Source organism: Mustela nivalis (assembly GCF_964662115.1).
Source record: "Mustela nivalis genome assembly, chromosome: 6".
Taxonomy (NCBI): Eukaryota; Metazoa; Chordata; class Mammalia; order Carnivora; family Mustelidae; genus Mustela; species Mustela nivalis.
In genome coordinates, this window is record NC_139025.1 from 46150371 (window position 1) to 46171757 (window position 21387).

At 36.9% G+C, this 21387-nt stretch overlaps 1 pseudogene across 1 annotated transcript; it reads right to left on the reverse strand.

The window, feature by feature from the left end:
- Positions 1 to 3202: 3202 nt before the first annotated feature.
- LOC309866977 (small ribosomal subunit protein eS1 pseudogene) lies at positions 3203 to 3992 on the reverse strand (annotated as a pseudogene). Its single transcript has one exon. The product of its transcript is annotated as a small ribosomal subunit protein eS1 pseudogene (transcript).
- Positions 3993 to 21387: the final 17395 nt, after the last annotated feature.

Genomic DNA, 21387 nt, shown 5'->3' on the forward strand with positions numbered 1-21387 from the left:
GAATAATGCTAACCCTAAATGTAAGGCTATACGGAGAGAATTTTAATAGTTTATTTTAAATTTCAAAGAAGACCTCAATATATAGGAATTGGAAGACTGGAAGAAGTAAATGGTACAGAATTTGTTCACCAACAGTAAACAACTGGAAACCTGTACAAAAGATATGAGACAACTGTTTTCAGACGACTACCAGAGGCTGTAAGCTCCACAATTCTCAGAGCACAGAAAGGGCCAGGAGATGTTCAAATTCCACCCAGCCAGAGGTAATAGATGCCACTGGGCAATCAACAGAAATCCCAGAGGGATAAAGGTTTAATATTAAGAGTGGCCCCTGGGTGGCTCAGTCAGTTGACTTGCCCAGCTCTTGATTTTGGCTCAGGTCATGATTTCAGGGTTCTGGGATCCTGGTGGGCTCCAGGCTCAGTGGAGAGTCTGCCATCCCTCTCTTCAGTCCCTCCCTTTGCTTGTGTTCACTCTTTCAAGTAAATAAAATCCTTTAAAAAATTTAGAAAAAAGAAAATATCAAGTTGATTCATAAGTAACCTAATAACCTGTGTGCCAAAACAAACTTCAAAACTCTGAAAAAAGAGAACAAAATGCAAATATTTAACAACATAACATTTGGAACATCTGATATTAAATAAATAGTCTCTGTCATGACTATGACAGAGAGCCTGAAATATTTACTATCTGGTTCTTTACTGAAAAAGATATGGTAAACAAAAGTTATATTAAGCAGAGGTAACAGACTTGCCAAATAATAATGAATTATAATTTGAATAGATTTCATACACAAGAAACTGGTAACATTAGTTGCCCCTGAAAAGAACTGGGTGACTTGTGGACAGGGCGAAAAGGACAGTTTTCACTGAATATCCTCTTTTTTTTCTTGAATTTTAAACCATGTGTTTCTATGACCTATTTAAAAAATAAATAACAGGTCTAAAGATTATTGTCTAAGAGGAAATTTAGGAATCTTAATCCTTTCTTCTAAAAGGCTTCCTGGTAGAATAGAAAGAATATTGTTTCAGGAGTTAAAAAAAAAAAAAAAAAGAAGAAGAAGAAGAAGAAGACCTGGTTCCAAAACCTGATCTGCTACTTACTAGCTTTGTGACATTGGCTGAGTTCCTTAAGTTAGCTGAATCTCAGCTTGGGCATTAATAAAATCAGTATAACAAAGCTACTTTGTGAGGATTAGACATTATATAAAACTGCCTTGTACTTACTAAATGGTAGCTATTATTCCATGGATTTCAATTATCCCAGCTATCCATTACCACCAATTATGTATTGGATGTTGATTAAAGGGAACCTGCAGTAGGAATGAGGTCGAAGAGAGTCTTAATTTACAGATATATCAACTAACTACTTCTGGAGGAAAACCAGTCAGTCTTTTAAAAATTGTATTCAGGTGCTTTTTTGGATCTTCAAGTACAAAAGTCTGGGTTTCTTTTTAAGGCTTCTTAAGGACTATTCCAAGAGATCAAGCAATTGTTGACATTTAATACTGGCCCCAGGGCCACAGTGCAATTTCATATTGGTTCTCTCTCCTTCTCCACTTCACTTCTCCTTTCCTAACCCTGTTTCTTGGAACTGCTTGCCCTAATAAAGTAATAGCACATGAGTCTTTTGCCTTAGGTTATGTATACTTTTGGGGATAACTCAAGCTAAGACTGGGGCCTGCCTAATTCTACTGAAGAGAGTCTGAGACTATGTAGCAGTTACTGGTGATGCCCTACCCATTTGCCTTCGTCCTGCAATATTAACAGGGCTTGCTTTCTTGACTGCGAGCATTTGCATCTCTTGCTCTGTTGGAGGGCTTTCTTTACAATCCTCAATCAATATCTTCTCCCATTGTATGAGATATCTTTCATTTTCTTGATGGTATATTTTCCCCCTCAAAAGTTTTTAATTTTGGGGCACCTGGGTGGCTCAGTTGGTTATGCGATTGCCTTCAGTTCAGGTTATGATCCCAGAGTCCTGGGTCGAGTCCCACATCAGGCTCCCAGCTCCTTGGGGAGACTGCTTCTCCCTCTGACCTCTCCTCTCATGCTCTCCCACTCTGTCTCTCTCTCAAATAAAAATTTAAAAAAAAAAAGTTTTTAATTTTGATGAAGTCCAACTTTTCAAAAAAATTTTTTTTCACTTGTCTTTTTGGGGTTGTATGTCAGAGATCATTGCCTAACCCAAGCTCACGAAGATTTACTACTGTGTGTTCTTCTAGTGGTTACAGCTTTTTTACATTTAGGTCTATGATCCATTTTTAGTTAATTTTTGTGTAGGGTTCAGGTAGGGATCTTTCACATGTGGATATTCAGTTATCCCAGCACCATTTATGGAAAACATTTCTTCGCCATTGAATTAGCTTAGCACCCCTGTGGAAAATCAATTGACTCTAAATGAAAGGGTTTATATCTGGATTCTCCATTTTACTCCATTGTTCTACAGGTCTACCCTCATGCCATTACCACTGTGTCTTGATTACTATAGTTTTGCAGTAAGGTTTGAAATTGGGAATTGTAAGTCCTCCAACTTTGGACTTCTTTTTCAAGACTGTTTTGGCTATCACCTTTACTTTCTGATTTACACATTTTTGGAACTTCTTTAAGAAATCCTTTTGGGGGGCGCCTGGGTGGCTCAGTCAATTAGGCGTCTGCCTTCGGCTCATGTCATGATCCCAGGGGCCTGGGATCCAGCCACGCATTGGGCTCCCTGCTCAGTGGAGAGTCTGCTTCTACCTCTGCCTGCCACTCTCCCTGCTCAGTCCCTCTCTCTGTGTCAAATAAATAAATAAATCTTTAAAAAAGGGAAAGAAAGAACAAAATCCTTTTGGACACCAAAGCCAGAAAATATTTTTCTATACAGTTTTCAAGACGTTTTATCATTTGTCCTTCTCATTCTAACTACTGATCTATTTGGAATTTATTCTAGTGCTTAGCAGAGTGTAGGGATTTAATGTCATGTTTTTAAATTGTATTAACACTTTTTTTTTAAGTCCATTTTTTCTTTCACTTATCCATGAAAAAAGCCTGTCACAAATCAAGTTTCCATATAGGTGTAGTTCTGTTTAGGTATCCTGTTCTAGTCTATTGTCATTTTTTCTATCCCTGAACCAGCGCCACACTGCCTTAATTATTATACCCTTTGTTTTTTTTTTTTTTTTTAGATATCACAAGTAAGATCTTTTAATTGTTACCATTAAATGTCTGAATTTTAAACAGATTCTTGGACTGGTGGCTCATATCCATAAGCTTATTCAACTTTAGCACCAGTCTCATCTCCAGTAGCTTTTCCAAAACTACCTTCACCATGAAGCTCCATGAGCTTTTCCAACTCAAACTTGGGCTTCTTCAGCATTTTTACTTTTCTAACAAAGACATCATGGAGTGGATAAATAGATTGGCAAGTCTTTTCTATGTCTTTTTCCAATGATGTCTGAAATCAACTTATTGACTATTTCTTTCAAGTCATTTGTCTGTACTTTTTGAGTCATGGTTTCCATCTTTTTTCCAAATTTGGTGGACCGGTTATTGCTAAGCATAAGAGGTCTTTTAAATCTGACTGTTGTGTTTCTTAGTAAAACCAACACAAAATAGATAAAACAAATAACCAACAGTATTCTTGACATCAATATGAGCTTAAATCAGGGTCTGCCATTTTTTTGACCATGGAACATATTTTGTCACGAATAAGACCCATGCCATGGAATTAGGCAGTTTTTACCCTCAGTAATTAGCTTGAATTTTCGAAATGCAATTCCATCATTCTGCAGGCTCTGGAAGGTTCACCTCAAAAAAACATTATGTTTTTGTGTTCTCATGGCCATTAGATGTGATTTTGGTTCCTTGAGTTCTTATGACTAGTGTTTTTCCAATATTTCTTATAATGAACATAGCTGGTGCTTTCACATCATACCAATCGTTCTTAGAAAACGAATTAACCACTTTCCTCTTGCCACCTTTTGTAAGGCATGTGTTCTTGTCAACTGCCATGACACTTCTCAGGGAACCAAAAGGCTTAATTATGATAGATTTTAATAAGATTTTAAAAATAAAATCTGTAGAGCAAATCTCTCCACCCTGTTCTTCTTCATGAGTATATTTATGGATCTTACATATAAATTATAGATATAGTGTAACAGGTTACACACAAAACCACATTTGATTTCATTTGGATTTTGACTAGAATTGCACTGAATTTATAGATTATTTTGGGAAGAAATTATTTTTAAAAATATTGAGTCTTTTAATCAATAAACATGATTCATTTACTTAGATTGGGCCAGAGTGTTGCAGTGTTGCAGAGTTCCAGGGTGTCTTTCTCACCCCAAGATCCACTAGATCTTTTCTCCTTTATGCTACCTGTCTTGTTCCTGAGCTTAATTAGAATGTTTTCAATATATACAGTTAGCTGCTGTATTTGTCAGGTAACCTTTATCTGGTTAGAATGGTCCTTTTTATTTGTTTATTAAGAAGCTTTATCAGTGCTCCACATCACTCGGCATCAGGGAAATACAAACCAAACCACAATGAGATACCACCTCACACCAGTCAGAATGGCTAAAATTAACAAGTCAGGAAATGACAGACGCTGGCGAGGAAGCGGAGAAAGAGGAACCCTCCAACACTGTTGGTGGGAATACAAACTGGTGCAACCACTCTGGAAAACAGCATGGAGGCTCCTCAAAAAGTTGAAAATAGAGCTACCCTATGACCCAGCAGGTGCACTACTGGGTATTTACCCTAAAGATACAAATGTAGTGATCTGAAATGGCACAGGCACCAGAATGTTTATGGCAGCAATGTCCACAATAGCCAAACTAAGGAAAGAACCTAGATGTCCAACAGCAGATGAGTGGAGAAAGAAGATGTAGTATACACACACACACACACACACACACAATGGAATACTATGCAGCCATCAAAATAAAGGAAATCTTGCCATTTGCAATGACTTGGATGGAACTAGAGGGTATTATGTTTAGCGAAATAAGTCAATCAGAGAAAGACAGTTATCATATGATCTCCGTGATAAGAGGAAGTTGAGAGGCAATATGGGGGGTTTGAGGGGTAGGAAAAGAATAAATGAAACAAGATGGGATCGGGAGGGAAACAAACCATAAGAGACTCTTTATCTCACAAAACAAACTGAGGTTCCCGGGGGGAGGGGAGTAGGGAGAGGGTGGTGGGGTTATGGACATTGGGGAAGGTATGTGATATGAAGTGTGTAAACCTGGAGATTCACAGACCTGTACCCCTGGGGCTAATAATACATTATATGTCAATAAAAGAAAAAAAAATTTTTAAAAAGAACCTAAAAAAATGCTTTTTCAAAAAATTGTGTGTTGAATTTTATCAAACATTTTGTTTTTAATGTTAAACTAATCCTGGATTTGAGATATACCCATCCTGGTAATGATATTCTTTCTCTATTCACTTGTATAATTTGCTATACTATTGGAACTGTAAGATCCTTGACTGATGGAACTCTGGGTCTGAAGTTTGCTTTGCATGGGGATTTTAATTCACTGATAATTTACATTGTGGCTACAGAACTACTATTCAGAGATTCAATTTCTTCTTGAGGTAAGAAGCACTTCTGTAGGAAGTCATATTTTAATCTAATTTTCAAAAATTTTAACTTAAACTTATCTTTTTAATGTTGGAAGAATTTCTAAGCCCCCCTTTCATTTATATTATTGTTTATTTGTTCATTCTCTCTTTTTTTTCTTGACCAACCTTTCTAGAAGTTTGATGCTTTTAGTATTCTTTTACATTGGCCTTGTACAATTTTGTTTACTATGTCATTTTCTTCTCTTACTCTTTCCTTCCATTTTGTTTATTCTGCTGTTTCTTTTCTAACTTCTTAAGTTTTATGCTTTCATCATTAATTTCTAGCCTTCCTTCATTTTTAATAGAAGAATTTAAGACATTATGTTTCCCTCTAAGCTCTGTTCAGTGGTAGTTCTTCAGTTATAGAATTCCCATTTAGTTCCATTTCTAGTTTCTATTTTTCTGCTGAGATTTCCCATCTGCCCACTCACACTTTTAATGGAATACTCCAGGTTTTTCTTTAAATCCTTGACATATTTATAATAACTGCCTTAAAGTCCACATCTACTTATTCCAACATCTATGATCATCTTTGTTTCTACTAATTTGTCTCTTGACTAATGGTCACGTTTCCCTGCTTCTTGAGTTGCTTGTCTAGTAATTTCTGCCTTGAGTAGAACAATTTTGGCTGCTATACTATGAGACGCTGTATTACATTGTTTTTATTTAATCATATCTAGTATGATTATCTTTATTTATCATATCTTTATTTATCATATCTAGTAATCAGGCTGTAGATTACAGTGATTCACCTTGATCCTATTCCAGCTTTGTCTATAAGTCCAGGGCCAATGCCCACAGCACTTGATAAGATCTCTCCAGTGTGAATGGACTGAAATTCCACAATCTTCTAGCACTGGCATTTGTGTTAAGTTTTCAGTTACTACTGGTAGGCCTCACATTGTCTCACTTTGTGTATGTGCAGGCAAACACTTACTTAGTCATACTCCTGAAGATAACCTTTCCACAGACCTTTGAGATTCCCTCCTTCACAGCTCAACCATCTGGGGTATACTGACCCACAAATTACAGCCATCTCAGCAGCTCAAACTCTGATCTCTACCTCTTTTACCTAGCAATATTGCTGCTCTACACTCAGGCTCAATTCCCACACCACAAACCAGAAAGTGCCCTCATTCAGAGGAGCAAGGTAAACATAAAGGTCACCTTACACAATTTCCTTTATCTTAAGGATCACCCAGGTACCACTATAAAGGTCACCCAGGTACCACTATATGGTCAAAAATGTAATCAAAATTAATCCACTTGAAAGAATATATATTCTACAGTTTTGGGGTGGAATGTTCTATATGAGTCCACGAAACAAACACATTAATTTGTTTTGTTCAAATTTTCTATAACCATGTCAATTTTGCTTTTTTGTGTGCTTGATGTATCACTGGGAAATAGGTGTTGAAATCTCTCATTATGATTGTGGGATTTGTCTCTAACTCCTTGTCATTCCTGGTGATTTGATCCTTTTATCATATCTAGTGACCCTCTTTAATAATGTTTTTGTTTTAAAATCTTACATTTTCTGGTTTTAATAGATTTATACTAGCTTCATTTTGCTTAGTATTTACCTGATATATATTTCCCACTCCTTTATTTTTCAATTTTTCTATATTCTTATCTTTATCTATTTCTCTCACAAAGACTGAAAAAACATTTGTAGACATTCAGTTCAAACCTGTTTCATCGCTGTGAAACAGGTGTCTCCCAGCAATATTTGGCAAAAATAGCTTGTGATAAAATATGCTGTTTCCTCACAATAGTTTTCTCCTTTTTTCTTCCATTTTGGAAAATGATATAACACAAGGGAGATTGGTTGCTGGAGGAAAGGAAGTTATTCAGTTATTAGAACTGAATGAAGAAAAATAATGTATAAGAAATGAAGAAAATTCAAGCTATGGGAATGATCTTCAGATGAAATCAGATCTTACATGAGAGATCAAAAAATAAAATAAAAGAACTTATGGTTTTACAATCTACAAGAAGAGGAAAGAAGAAAAAGGAAAAAAAACAAAAAATAAAAACAAACTGTGCAATTTAAAAATAAAAACAAAAAATAAAAACAAACTGTGCAATTTAAAGGTAGAACCAGGGTAACACTCGAGACCTGGCCTAAAAGGATCTGAAATGCTTAAGAATAGGAAAGTAAAAGACTACTGAAAGGGTATAAATATTATCCAGAATTTAAAAAAACAAGACTTAGGGATTAAGTTATTAGCATGATTTTGATGAGAACCTGTATTTGCATATTATAGATTATATATAATCTATACCCTGAGATTTCTGTATTCTAAATGGCTTATTGTGTATGCTACGTGCTGGTCAACTATGATTCATGATTCTCCTTCCGCATCCACCCACTTCCTTAAGTCAGAAATCTGGAAGTCATCCTTGATTCATCTTTTCCTCACAATCAAATCCTATTGATTCTGCCTCAGTTCATTTTTTCCTCCTCTTCTTTGCCAACCCCATAATTCATTTCCTCCAATTGTCTCCTGTTTCCCCACATATATTACTTATGCACCATCTTATCCTCTATTCTGTACCTAGAATGATCATTCTGTGCCTAGAATGATCTTTTAAAAATACAAGTGATTATGTCACTTCCCTGATTAAATAAAACAAGAAACAAACACAAAATTTCAATGGCTTTCCATTACTCTCAGAATAAACACCAAGTCCTTAATAAGGCCTCTGAGATCTAGACTTTGTCTCTCTACAGTGTAGTCATGTTGGCTTTCCTTTCAGTACCTCAAAATCAATCAGCACTATTCCTTCTGCCTAAATCAGTTTTCCTTGTACTCTTGGCTTAACCAGTTCCTCCTTATTTTTCTTGTTTTAGCTTTGATGTCTCTACAACCCATCATGACCTCCAGAATGCATTATCTAGTCCCCTGCTGAAAGCTTCCATAGTATCCTGTACTACTTTTCCTTAAACTCAGTTTATTTATAAATCATTGTATAATATTGGTCTCCCTTGCTCTATTATCAGTTTGATTCAGACTGGAACTGTCTTATCCCTTCTTTGTATCTTCAGTGCCTAGCTGGAATGCCCCTAGCTGGTGAATGACAATGACAAACTCATTACAAGACTGAGTGAATCAATGATGATTGAACAAAGAATCTGTGATAGAACAGAGCAGAATAAAAGTACCTTCAGTCCCCAGGTCGAAATCTAAAAAAATTCTCCCTACAGGGGAGGATTAGCAATTAAAACAGGGACTTTTTATTCTAGGGCACCATGAATGATTCTATTACTATTCTTTATTTTTCCTTTTGCTCAAGTTTTTGCTGAGAAGAACTAGGCTCATGAATTTGGTATACCCAAAACATACCAGTAAAATGGAGAAGGAAGATAATCTGTGTCTCCATTTTTTTAAGATGAGGAAATTGAGGTTCAGAAATCAAAATTACTGTTTATGGTCTCGAAGTAGTTTGGTGACCTGTGAATTATGGTGATACCACATTTACTGTATTTGACACTGAGGTTTGGCCACCATTCTGAACTGTTTTTATGATTAGATAAGGCCTATGATTAGATAGTCTGATACTGAAAATTAATCATTCTGAATCCTAAAAATATTTCTAACTTAATGTCAGCATCATGCAGTAATTCTTCCTTTCTGAGGTAATGATATTCTCAAAATAGGGATTTTATCTCATATAAAATAGATCATAACTATGGTGAACTAAATTATGAAAACAAAACTTTTTAATCATATTTCCAAGTTATCTTTGTCACAAAAGTGCAATTTGTCATTCTCTTTTCTTTGGCCACAGTTCTTCCAACATAGCTTCCCAACAGTGTCATATATTTTCTTCTAAACATTATGTTCTAGTTGTGTGACTAACACTGACAAATTTGTCTGTAACAAGAGTCTTCCTTGACCAGCCTGTCACCACTTCCCCTAAATGCAGGGTGGTTCCAAGTGAGTGATCTTTCAGAGACACTCCTCTTTGGTGTCTGGGTGTTACCCCACAATCTAGCCAAATAACTTTTCGAGTTCAGTAAACATTTTGGGCAAACAAGACTGATTTCATTTTTTGCTTTAATCAAAATCATCTAATTGTTGAGACTCTCCGTCATCTTAAGGAAAAACTGACAAAATTTACTCAAAATGTTTGTGCAATGTAGCCTGGTTGTATGGCAACAAAAAGTAAATCACTGAAAAAACAAATTTTTTAGTGGAAAAATCATGATAAGTATATGACTAAGAAAGGTCAGTATTATACTTCAGATCTAGCCAACTACTTGAAAAAAATACTTGAAGTATTTTTAAACCAGTTCTTTAATACTCAAAATTTTTAAATTAGTTGTGGATATATTTTGTGCAGCTTATTTATTTGTTAATTTTTTCCATTCTCAACACAGCAAAATGCTATGAGAATTATTAGCAATTAAAGTTATATTTAAATTAAAGACATCGATAAGTTTTACTTCTCAATCGGTAATTTTTATAGGGAATTTGTATATCTAATCACTTTAAAGGGGATAAATAGTAAGATTCAATTAAAAGTTTAACAAATAATTGGAAAGATAAAACTAACACAATGGAATTATGTAGTGATAAAACAATCTGTAGATTGTATAGGAGCTAGTCAGTGATGATGAAGAGAAACAAGTTGAAATGGTGTTTCTGGGGCGCCTGGGTGGCTCAGTGGGTTAAAGCCTCTGCTTTTGGCTCAGGTCATGATCCCAAGGTCCTGGGATCGAGCCCCACATCGGGCTCTCTGCTCAGCGGGGAGCCTGCTTCCTCTTCTCTCTCTGCCTGTCTCTCTGCCTACTTGTGATCTCTGTCTGTCAAATAAATAAATAAAATCTTTAAAAAAAAAAAAACAGTGTTTCTGAGGAGGTAAATTGGTAAAACCTTTTTTTTTTTTAAAAGAAATTGAGAATACTTATTAAATTCCTTATATTATTTTTCTTTTCCAAAATGCTGATATAAAATCTGGATGTCAGTTTATAACTAGTTTTAATTTTCATTTTTATTTATTTTCATGGAAACTTTTAAACATATAAAAAATAGGAAAACATATCTTCATGTTCATATCATCAAGCCACACTAATAGCTTTATTTTGGGAATGTTCTCCCTGTAAAAATATTCACAAGATATTTCTCATACATTTCAGGATTTAGCTCCAATCACCTCACAAAGGCCTTCCATGACCATTCTATTTAAAGCTGTACTCCCTCTGCCTCTTTCCTTTCTTTTTTCTTACCATAAAATTTATTACCTTCTAACATATTACACTCAAAAACATATTTTATTTCTTATCTGTTTGCAATCTAATAAGTTACATAGAAGGCAGGGACTACCAAATATTTTCTTAACTGGTATATCCTAGTATGCACAATAAGGTCTAATGCACAGAAGGACTTAATAAATGGTCAGTAAGGGGTACATGAGTAGTTTAGTTGGTTGGGCATCTGCCTTCAGCTCAAGCCGTGATCTTGGGGTCCTGGGATCGAGCCCCACAATGGGTTCCCTGCTCAGTGAGGAGTCTGCCTTTCCCTCTGCCCCTCCTCACAACTCATGCTTACTGGTTCTTTCTCTCAAATAAATATACAAAATCTTTAACAAAAATAGTCAATAAATGAATTAATATGTAATAATACGGGGAGATGTCCATGATACAATAAGCTTAAAAAAAATAAAAATTACAACCCAGGGGAGCACCTGGATGGCTCAGTCATTAAGCTCTGCCCTCCGCTCAGATCATGGTCCCAGGGTCCTGGGTTCAAGCCCTGCATTGGGCTTCCTGCTTAGTGGGAAGCCTGCTGCTCCCTCTCCCCCTCCCCCTGCTTGTGTTTCCTCTCTTGCTGTCTCTGTCAAATGAATGGATCAAATCTTTAAAAAAGAGAAAAAATATCTTCAGCACATTTAAGAAAAAATTGGGGGGTGGGTGGAGGAGCAAGATGTCAGAGGAGTAGGAGACCTCAATTTCATCTGGTTGGAATTCAGCTAGAGAGTTATTAAACCATTCTGAACACCTATAAACTCAACAGGAGATCAAAGAAAAGAACAGCAGCAATTCTATGAACAGAAAAGTGACCACATTCTGGAAGGTAGGACGTGTGGAGAAGTAAATCCAAGGTGATATACAGGAAGATAGACTGCGACTGTGGGGAGGTGGGAGGCGGGAGCCTTTGTCAGTCAACTACAAGCAAGTGATAGAGCAGTGGAGCACAAAATCAGAACTTATAGAAATCTGCTCTGCGGAGGGATGTTGCTCAGTGGCTAAGAAGGGGGTAGAACCCTTGCTGGGACAGTGTGGTCTCAGGACTCTCAGGGTCACAGAAAGACTGAGGGTGCCTGAGTGTAGCAGAGCTCCCAGGTATAGGAGTGGGGAAGCCAGGTGCAAAGCCAGAGTGGACAAGTGGGCTCTCAGCTCGGGGTTATCATAAACTGTGATCTGCAGCACAGCTAGACCACTACTCTTCAAGCAAGAACACCAAAAGTGGCAGGTAAAGGAAACCTCCCACTTCCTCCATGGGGAGGAGCGGCACAGGAGCATGCTGCAAGAATCTGCTGGGTTTGAAACTCAAATGGGGTCAGGTGCAGGAGACAGAAATACTCTGGGTGAGCAGAGTTCCGCTGAAGACCAGGGAGATAGGCGTGATTGACTGCTTTTCTCTGAGGGCTCACTGAAGAGGAGGGTCCCAAGCACTCAGCTCCTTCAGGGCAAGAGATTGGGAGGCTGCCATTTTCATTCTCATCCTCCAAAGCTATATGGAAAGCTTTCAGGGAACAAAAGCTACCGAGAGCAAAACCTAGCAGATTAGCATGGCCCCTGGCAAGGATGGTTCAATTCCACCTTGGGCAAAGCCATTTGAGAATCACTCCAACAGGGCCCTCCCCCAGAAGATCAGCAAGAACATCCAACCAAGACCAAGTTTACCCATCACTGAGAACTGCAAAACTCCAGTATTAAAGGAATACAGCACATAGAATTCATGGCTTTTTTCCTATGATTCTTTAATCTTTCAAAGTTAAATTTTTAAAATTTTCCTTCTTTTTAACTTTTCCCCCTTCCTATTTTAAGCAACATCTTATCAATACCTTTTTAAAAATCTTTTTTGATTTTCTTTTTTTAATTTAAAAAAAAATTTTTTTAAAGATTTTATTTATTTATTTGACAGAGAGAAAGAGACAGACACAAGTAGGCAGAGAGATAGGCAGAGAGAGAGGGGTAAGCAGGCTCCCCGCTGAGCAGAGAGCCCGATGTGGGGCTCGATCCCAGGACCCCGGGATCATGACCTGAGCAGAAGGCAGAGGCCCAACCCACTGTGCCACCAGGTGCCCTAATTTTCATTTTTATAGTCATATTCTATCTAACCATTTTATTTAAACATATATATATATATATATATATATATATATATATATATATATATATTTCTTCCTTCCTTTCTTTCTCTCTTTCTTTAAAATTTTGGGATACAGTTTCTCTAACAGACCAAAATATATCCTAAACCTAGTGTATGGCTTTGTTCTAGTCTTCCGCCTGATCATATACTCTGCCTTTTCTTTTCTTTCTTTTTTCAACCAACTTCTTATCAATTCCTTTTTTAAAATCTTTTTTAACTTTCATCTTCACAGTCATATTCTATCCCTTCACTAAATTTATCCACACACACATATATATGATATATATCATATATATATAATATGTATATATATTTTATTTCTTTAAGAATTTGAGAGGCAATTCCTTCTAACAGACCAAAATACACCCAAAATCTAGTGTGTGGCTCTGTTCTATTCACCAGCCTGATCATATTCTTTTTCTCTATTTCCTTTCTCCCCTCCCCCAACTCCCACAGTTGCAGGTCTCTCCTGATTTGTTTAGTGTATATTTTGGGGGGATATTGTTACCATTTTAGCATTTTGTTCTCTCAATCATCTATTCTTCTCTGGATAAAATGACAAAACAGAAAAACTCACCTCAAAAGAAAAAGAACAAGTACCAATTGCCAGGGATCTATCAATACAAACATTAGTAAGATGTCAAAACTAAAGTTCAGAATGAGATTATAAAGGTACTAGCTGGGCTTTAAAAAAGCATAAAAGACACTAGAGAGTCCTTTTCTGGAGAAATAAAAGAACTAAATCTAACCAAGTTGAAATTTAAAAAGCTATTAATGAGGTGCTATCAAAAATGGAGGCTCTTACTGCTAGGATAAATGAGACAGAAAAGAGAATTAGTGATATAGAAGACCAACTGATGTAGAATAAAGAAGCTGAGAAAAAGATATATAAACAACTACTGGATCACGAGGACGAGAATTCAAGAGATAAGTGATACTGAAAGATGAAACAGTATTAGAATAATTGGGATCCCAAAAGAAGAAGAAAAAGAGAGGTGCAGAAGGTATATTGGAGCAAATTACAGCGGAGAACTTCCTGAATTTGTAGAAGGGAACAGGCATCAAAATCCAAGAGGCACAGAGAATGCCCCCCCCCCGAAAATCAATAAAAATAGGACAACACCCATCATCTAACAGTAAAACTTAAAAGTCTCAGAAACAATGGGAAAATCCTGAAAGCAACTCAGGACACAAGGTCTGTAACCTCCAACAGTAAAAATATTAGATTGGGATCAAACCCATCCACAGAGACTGGGAAGGCCAGAAAGGGTTGGCATAATGGCACTAAATGAGAAAAACATGCAGGAATACGATATCCAGCTAGGCTGTCACTGAAAATAGAAGGAGAGATAAAAAAACTTCCAGGACAAACAAAAACTAAAAGAATTTGCAAACACCAAACAAGCCCTACAGGAAATATTGAAAAGGGTCCTCTAAGCAAAAAGAAAGCCTGAAAGTAACAGACCAGAAAGGAATAGAGATAATATACAGTAACAGTCACCTTATAGGCAATATAATGAGACTAAATTCATATCTTTCAATAGTTACCCTTAATGTAAATGGGCTAAATTCCTTAATCAAAGAACCAGGGTAAAAGAATGGATTAAAAAAAGGCAAGACCCATTGATATGCTGTCTGTAAGAGACTCATTTTTAGAGCCAAAGACACCTCCAGATTTAAAGCGAGGGGGTGGAAAACAACTTACCATGCTAATGGACATCAAAAGAAAGTTGGGGTGGCAATCCTTATGTCAGACAAGTTAGATTTTAAACCAAAGACTAAAATAAGAGATGAGGAAGAAAGAGAGAGTCTGCCCAACAAGAAGATCTAACAATGTTATCTATGCCCCTAACATAGGAGCAGCCAATTACATAAGCCAATTAATAAGAGAATCAAAGAAACACATTACAATAATGCAATAATAGTAGGAGACTTTAACACTCCCCTCACTGAAATGGACAGATCATCTAAGCAAAAGATCAATAAGGAAATAAAAGCTTTAAATGACAAACTGGACCAGATGGACATCATGGATATATTCAGAACATTCCATCCCAAAGCAACAGAATATACATTCTTCTCTAGTGTACAAGGAATATTCTCCAGAATAGATCACATCCTGGGTCACAAATCAGATCCCAATCTTTTGGGATCATTCCCTGTGTATTTTCAGACCACAATGCTTTAAAACTCAAACTGAATTCCAACTGAGTTGGAAAGAACTCAAATACATGGAGGCTAAAGAGCATCCTACTAAAGAATGAATGGGTCAACCAGGAAATTAATGACAAATTTTAAAAATTTATGGAAACAAATGAAAATGTACACACAACTGCTCAAAATCTTGGGATGCAGCAAATGTGATCCTGAGAGGAAAGTATATAGCAATATAAGGCTTTCTCAAGAAAAGGAAAGGTCTCAAATACATAACTTAACCCTACACCTAAAGGAGCTGGACAAAGAGCAGCAAAAAAAGCCTAAACCCAGCAGGAAAAGAGAAATAATAAAGATCAGACCAGAAATCAATGAAGAACAATGAAGAAACCAAAAGAACAGTAGAAAAGTTTGACAAAACAAGGAGCTTATTCTTTGAAAGAATTAATAAATTGTTAAAACCCTGGCCAGACTTACCAAAAAGAAAAGAGAAAGGACCAAAATTAATAAAATGATGAATGAAAGAGAGATCACAACCAACACCAAAGAAATAAAAACAATCATAAGAACATATTATGAGCAACTAGATGCTAGCAAATTAGACAATCTGGAAGAAATGGATGCATTCCTAGAGACGTATAAACTACCAAAACTGAACCAGGAAGAAATAGAAAAACTGAACAAACCCAAACCAGTAAGGAAATTGAAGCAGTAACCAAAAATCTCCCAACAAAGAAGAACCCAGGGCCAGATGGCTTCCCAGGGGAATTCTACCAACATTTAAGGAAGAATTAATACCTAGTCTCCTGAAACCATTCCAAAAAATCAAAATGGAAGGAAAACTTCCTAACTCATTTTATGAGGCAAGCATTACCTTGATCCCAAAGCCACACAAAGACCCCATCAAAAAAGAGAATTACAGACCAATATCCCTGATGAAATGGATGCAAAAATTCTCACCAAAATACTAGCCAATAGGATCCAACAGTATATTAAAAAGATTATTCACCAGTATTTGTGAATTTACTGTGGGCAAAATTCATCCTAATTCATGTATCCCTTTGTTGGTAATAAAGTTTTTGTGTTACATGAAAAAAATAAAAAATTTAAAAAAAAAAAAGATGATTCACCATGACCAAGTGGGATTTATTCCTGACTACAAGGTTGGTTCAAAATCTGCAAATCAATCAGTGTGATACAATATGTTAATAAAAGAAATAACAAGAACCATATGATACTCTCAATAGATGACAGATGCAGAAAAAGCATTTGACAAAGTACAACATCTTTTCTTGATCAAAACTCTTCAAAGTGTAGGGATGGAGGGTACATACCTCAATATCATAAAAGCCATCTATGAAAAACACACAGCAAATATAATTTTCAATGGGAAAAAACTGAGAGCTTTTCCCCTAAAGTCAGGAACATGGCAGGGATGTCCACTACGACCACTGCTATTCAACATATAACAGAAGTCCTAGCCTCAGCAATCAGACCACAAAAAGAAATAAAAGGCATCCGAATCAGCAAAGAAGTAGTCAAACTCTCACTCTTTGCAGATGATATGATATTTTATGTGGAAAACCCAAAAGACTCAACCCCAAAACTGCTAGAACACATACAGGAATTCAGTAAAGTGTCAGGATATGAAATAAATGCACAGAAATCAGTTGCATTTCTATACACCAATAATAAGATAGAGGAAAGAGAAATTAAGCAGTCAATCCCATTTACAATTGCACCCAAAACTATAAGATACCTAGGAATAAATCTAATTAAAGAGACAAAGAATCTGTACTTGGATAAATACAGAATACTCATGAAAGAAATTGAGGAAGACACAGAGAAATAGAAAAATATTCCATGCTCATGGACTGGAAGAACAAATATTATGAAAATGTCAATGCTACTAAAGCAATCTACACATTTAATGCAATCTCTATCAAAATACCATCAATTTTTCTCAAAGAAATGGAACAAATAATCCTAAAATTTGTATGGAACCAGAAAAGACCCTGAATAGCCATAGGAGTATTGAAAAAACAAAACAAAACAAAAGATGGTGGCATTACAATTCTCAACTTCAAGCTCTATTAGAAAATTGTAATCATCAAGACAGTATGGTACTGGCACAAAAACAGACACATAGATCAATGTAACAGAATAGAGAGCCCACAAATGGACCCTCAACTCTATGGCCAACTTATCTTTGACAAAGCAGTAAAGAATGTCCAATGGAAAAAAGACAGTCTCTTCAACAAATGGTGTTGGGAAAATTGGACAGCCACATGCAGAAGAATAAAACTGGACCATTTCCTTACACCATGCACAAAAATAGACTCAAAATGGATGAAAGACCTCAATGTGACGCAGAAATCCATCAAAATCCTTGAAAAGAACACAGGGAGCAACCTCTTCGACCTAAGCCACAGCAACTTTTTCCTAAAACATCGCTAATGGCAAAGGAAGCAAGGGCAAAAATGAACTATTGTGACTTCATCAAGATCAAAAGCTTTTGCACAGCAAAGGAAACAGTCAACAAAACCAAAAGACAACAGACAAAATGGGAGAAGACATTTCTAAATCACATATCAGATAAAGGGCTAGTATCCAAAATCTATCAAGGCTTATCAAACTCAAAACCAAAGAACAAATAAACCAATCAAGAAATGGGCTGAAGACATGAACAGACATTTCTGCAAAGAAGACATCCAAATGGCCAACAAACACATGAAAAACTGCTCAACATTACTTGGTATCAAGGAAATACAAATCAAAACCAGAGTGAAATACCACCTCACATCAGTCAGAATGGCTAAAATTAACAAGTCAGGAAATGACAGATATTGATGAGGATGTAGAGAAAGAGGAACCCTCCTACACTGTTGGTGGGAATGCAAGCTGGTGCAACCACTCTGGAAAACATTATGGAGGTTCCTCAAAAAGTTGAAAATAGAACTACCCTATGACCCAGCAGTTGCACTACTGGGCATTTACCCCAAAGATACAAATGTAGTGGTCTGAGGGGGCACGTGCACCCCAATGTTTATAGCAGCACTGTCCACAATAGCCAAACTATGGAAATAGTCTAGATGTCCATCAACCGATGAATGGATAAAGAAGATGTGGTATATATATAAAATGTGTGTGTGTGTGTGTCTGTGTGTGTATACACACAAAGGAATATTATGCAGCTGTAAAAAAAAACCCAAATCTTGCCATTTGCAATGACGGGGATGGAAGTAGAGGTTATTATGCTAACCAAAATAAGTCAATCAGAGAAAGACATTATCATATGATCTCACTGATATGAGGAATTTGAGGAATAAGACAGAGGATCAGAGGGGAAGGGAGGAAAAAATGAAGATAAAACCAGAGAGATAGACAAACCATAAGAGACTCTTAATCTCGGGAAACAAACTGAGGGTTGCCGGGGTAGTGGGGGAGTGGGAGGTGGGGGTAGCAGGGTGATGGACATTGGTGAGGGTATGTACTATGGTGAATGCTGTGAATTTTCTAAGACTGATGAATCACAGACCTGTACCCCTAAAACATTATATGTTAATTATATAATTACATATAATAATTATATGTTACATTATATGTTAATAAAAAATTACAACACAATTTGGATAACCTACCATACTAGGGAGAAAAAAAGTGGACTTGACAGAGGTAGTACCACTTACCAAATATTCTACGCTCCACATTCCACATGTCCACAAATTACCTGAAGCAGGGCAGGGCTATGACTACTAGTTTTGACTAGTAAATTATAAGTGGAAGTGGGGTATGTCAATTATAGGCTGAGGCAGTAAAAAAATCCAGTGTGATTTTATAGTCTCTTTTCATTGCTGTGGTGACTAAAAGCCCCACGTATTGCAAAGCGTATCTACAACATGGTAGAACCTCCACTACCATGGGCCTGTGAGTGACTGCATGGAGAAAATACCCTGCCAATCTGTTTAAGAAACCCAGCATTAGCAAGAAATAAATTTTTGTTATGTTAAGCCACTGAGATTTGGGTAGATTATTTGTTATTGCAATACAATCTAGTCTAACTTGACTAACACAAGTACACAAATTAGCATTTATCAAGCACTTACGATATGTTAGTAAACCTGATGAACACTTCTTATTAATGTGAAACCTTACAGATCAGTACTATTACTCTGGAAAGAGGAAGCTGCAGCAGTGGGAAGCTCAATAACTCATCTAGGGTGGCCACCTGAAATGGAAACCAGGCAGTCTGGTTTAAGGTCTACCAAACTGTTAGTAGTAATTATCCCTGAGGGTAGGATTATGGGGACTGATCATTCTTTGTTCTGTATTTCCATAATGTTACATATTTTAAAATATTCATTCATTACCTTTGCACTAAGCAAAACATAAGTAAATATGTAGATAAGCTATATGGTAGCCACCTCAAGACTGAATTCAGAGATGGAAGTCAAGTCACACTGGATGGAGAATGGTATAACTGAGGAATTTGTAAAAATTCCTCTGCCACCCATAGCCATACCTGGTTTTATAAGTGAACTCCAGCAAGTAAGGTGAAATGTATTGTATTTCACAATAAAATTGATTTAGTTTTGGAGTAAGCGTTGGGGGGAGTGGAAATACCTCGGTAAATTTTAACTTTAAGCAAGGAAGGAATTAATAAAATGACCATGCCCGTAGCAGGATGAACACTGTAGTTCTAGAAACGTTTTTCAGGTTTTCCAGTACTTAATAGCACTCTTTAAAAGAAAAGTAATTGTAAGGGCCTATTTAGCCAGAGCAGCCCCACCCCCGTTGAATTGCCATTTTGTTGTTTATGCAGTAAAACTTAAACTTAAATTGACACTCCCCCCCCCCCCTGCCCCCCACCAGGGGAACTTACTTAAAAACAAGTCCTGGAGGGCACCTGGTGGCTCAGTGGGTTAAGCCGCTGCCTTCAGCTCAGGTCATGATCTCAGGGTCCTGGGATCGAGTCCCACATCAGGCTCTCTGCTCAGCAGGGAGCCTGCTTCCTCCTCTCTCTCTGCCTGCCTCTCTGCCTATTTGTGATCTCTCTCTGTCAAATAAATAAATAAAATCTTAAAAAAAAAAAAAAAAAAAAAAAAAAACAAGTCCTGGAAACCAGTCCCAGGTTAAAAAAAAAAAAAAAAAGCCCAAATACAAGGGGGGGTCAGGCCAGGTAGAGGTATTCAATCAGTGGGGGCACATACTGTCTCCTAGCTACCAAGGAGTATGGGCCCTGCCCTTTGGGCACCTTTTGGGTGCCAATTCTGACCAAGGTGATAGGCTGGTTCAAATGTATACAAGGGTAAATTGTAATTCAATTGGTCACCTAGGATGGCTGTGCAGCTTTCTCTGTCTGTTACAACTTCATTGGCCACCTGTGCATGGCCAGGCCTAACCACATGGCCTTTGCTCTATAAAAGCTAGTCTGTGAAACAGAGAGGGGTTGTCCTCTCTGTAAGGGGCGGCCCTGACGGGTCTGTTTGACGGTCGGTTTGATTCTTGATGCTTGGTGCAAAATAAAGCTTTGCTTGACCTTCGTTTTATATCAGTCTCACTCCTTTAATCACGAACCCATTATTGGGGGACCCAACATAATAATAATAAAACAATTCCTTATAGCTAAAAACGGCCTTATTAAATGTACATTTTAAATGTTCTACTCAATCATATTTAAACAAAATATATATGGCATAATCCTTAATAATCAAGTGTACATGTACTACTTCTGGCTGCCAAGGATCTAAATTTGGAAATTCAACAATGTATGACTCTTGACAGGAGGAAACGAGAAGATCAAAATACTGGTTTCCCCAGACTCTGGGCAGCTAGGTGTTCTGGACTGCCTAGATCCTCTTGGCCTTTCTCATGTTTTGAGCCTTGTTTGTTCTCCAACCTTCTCACTGATTTGTAAACTAATGATCAATCCTTCCACAGTTGGTTTCTTTAGCTTGGAAGCAAGAACCTGACTTTTTCTTGGAAGCAAGAACTGTTGTTGACTATGGGCAACTATAGAATGTGAAGGCATAAAATCTAGGTGAAAATGAGCCACCTTTGAAGATCTAAACAACAAGATATATGTTGTTACTATAACATGATAGCAAATGCCATAAATGCACTGCAATTAGATTATTTTCCATACCACCACATTTCTTATAGGTTTGATCCTTTGTTTCCTTTCCAGGAATTTCTCCCATATCTGAGTATTCCCTAACTTCACACATAAATCTCCCTAT